Source organism: Crocuta crocuta, unplaced genomic scaffold (genome assembly GCF_008692635.1).
Source record: "Crocuta crocuta isolate KB4526 unplaced genomic scaffold, BGI_CrCroc_1.0 scaffold440, whole genome shotgun sequence".
NCBI lineage: Eukaryota > Metazoa > Chordata > Mammalia > Carnivora > Hyaenidae > Crocuta > Crocuta crocuta.
In genome coordinates this window covers 433,808-435,843 of record NW_027527457.1, presented here as the reverse complement: position 1 = coordinate 435,843, position 2,036 = coordinate 433,808, and the positions used below count along the sequence as shown (strand labels likewise).

The following is a 2,036-nucleotide window of genomic DNA, read 5'->3' as shown; positions in this document are numbered from 1 at the left end:
TCCCCCCCCGGGGGGGGGGGGGGGGGGGGGGGGGGGGGTGAGCCCAGGACCAGCTCACACCAAATGTCCCAAATCAATTCAGTCAGCTCCACAGAGGTGTGGCTAAGTTACACCTTGAAATAGAAATTCCTGCTTTTAGTGGACTCTACTTACAGTGCTCAAAGTCTTCGTCGCTGTCCGAGTCCAAAATAATAATGCAGCTGCAAAAGAGAAAATACACACGGTTATAAAGGAAGGCTACTCCACATCATACATAACTACATGGCCAAAACCTCAAATGGAGAGAACCACAAATCAGAGTTTCTAGTTTCTGAGAGGCGAGAAGGTTTTCAGGGCTATGAAATTAGGATCACAGCAGGGGAAGTGAAGAGAAAGGAGACGCGACAGGCTGCTCAGTCTTTACCTCAGAATCAGAGACAGGGGAAGAATGTTAAGTGAAGCACCATTATCTGCCCATGAGAAGCCCATTTTCTGCCAACAAGTGACTTCCTTCTAGTTAAAGATATGAATAAAATAAAATAATAAAATAAAGATACGAAAGTGAATTCTGAGGAAGGGGGCCGCAGGGTGAAAGGACTTGAGGATGAAGAGATTAGCTAAACAAAAGAAGGAAAAAAGAGCAAGGAGGATAGGTTTGGGGGCTTTTAGTGCTTGAAGAGGGCCAACTTACTTCCTGGGCCTGCTATCTAGGTTAAGTGGACAAGGCAGACGTCCATCTCTCGGGGAGCAAAGGGTGATTTCAAGGCTACAAGAGCTCTCTGCAGGGAACCATGATGTTGGGGCCTCTCGTTTCTCTGCCCCCCAATAATGTGCCAGAGGCCCTCATCCCACCCACCCACACCTCCCCCCTCACTTCTCCTGTGTGGGGCNATCCATTCGCAATGCACCTGCAATAAAATGTCACTTTGGTGCTGGAGCCAGGCTACATTCTAGGACCTGATCCCAGGTGACCATATTAGTTGTTGTGACCTCTAGCTCACGGAGAAAACCGAACAGGCTAAATAGAAGGCGGCCATGATAGTTGTTACAAGGTTTTCCGGNCCATCTACCGTCAGTTTGTTCTCAGTATTTAAGAGTCTCTTATGGTTTGCCTGCCCCCCTCTCTGTTTGTAACTATTTTTTCCCCAAGCTTAACTACTTCTTAAGGGCTTTTATTTTACTGACTGTTGGGACTAATTACATAAGTTTTCAGTCTTTCAAAACACATGCTGGCCCAACACCTTTGGTTCAATTTCCTATTCATTTATCAATCACTGTACACTGGACTCCTCAGCAAGCCTCAAACTATTTTTTTTTTCTTTAATCAGTAAAGAAAACTTGCTGGGCGAAAGGTTGGTCCAAGGTACAGGCCAAAATGTGACCCTGGTTCTCTTGAAACCTATGATCAACAAACTGCACTATATATAGACTCAAATATGATTTCACACTTCAGCTCTGTTCTTACATACTTTTGTGTTACACACAACACACACTTGGGGGTCAGACAAAAGAAAGAAGGGATCGGAAACATGCCACAACAAGTTACATGACAGAGAAACCCGCTCTAATCCCTGAAGACAAAACCTCAAATTCCATGTTCGATGTAACTGACAAGAAAAGCAGTCTGAGGAAAGCGCTAAGGAAGAAACAGTGGTCAAAAGGGGGGCAAATTTTGTTAGATACATTTTCCAAGTATCATCTGCCAGAGGAGTCCGGGTCCCTAGAGAGTGTTTCAAAGCAGAATATATGCACCTTGCAAAAGCCAGCTGGCTTAATCAGAACCCTATCATGAAAGGGCTAAGAAATCACATTAAAAGCTTTGAAGATGCATGAAACAAAAGCCTTCATAAACTTCAAAGGATCCAGGGCACCTGGGTGGCTCAGTCAGTCAAACATCTGACTTCGGCTCACATCTCACGGTTCCGGAGTTTGAGCCCCACACTGTCAGCATGGAGCCTGCTTGGGATTTTCTCTCTCTCTTTCTCTCTCTCTGCCCGTTCCCTGCCCCCTGTCTCTCCCTCAAAATAATCTCTAAAAAAATATTTTAAATAAAATAT

At 45.0% G+C, this 2,036-nt stretch overlaps 1 long non-coding RNA gene across 1 annotated transcript in view; it reads right to left on the bottom strand.

The window, feature by feature from the left end:
- The window catches only part of LOC144231015 (uncharacterized), a 1,922-nt gene extending 1,722 nt beyond the window's left edge, over positions 1-200 (bottom strand). Inside the window, exon 1 of the long non-coding RNA XR_013334955.1 lies at positions 154-200. This is a non-coding gene — a long non-coding RNA (uncharacterized LOC144231015). The remainder of the gene's footprint in view (positions 1-153) is intronic.
- Positions 201-2,036: the final 1,836 nt, after the last annotated feature.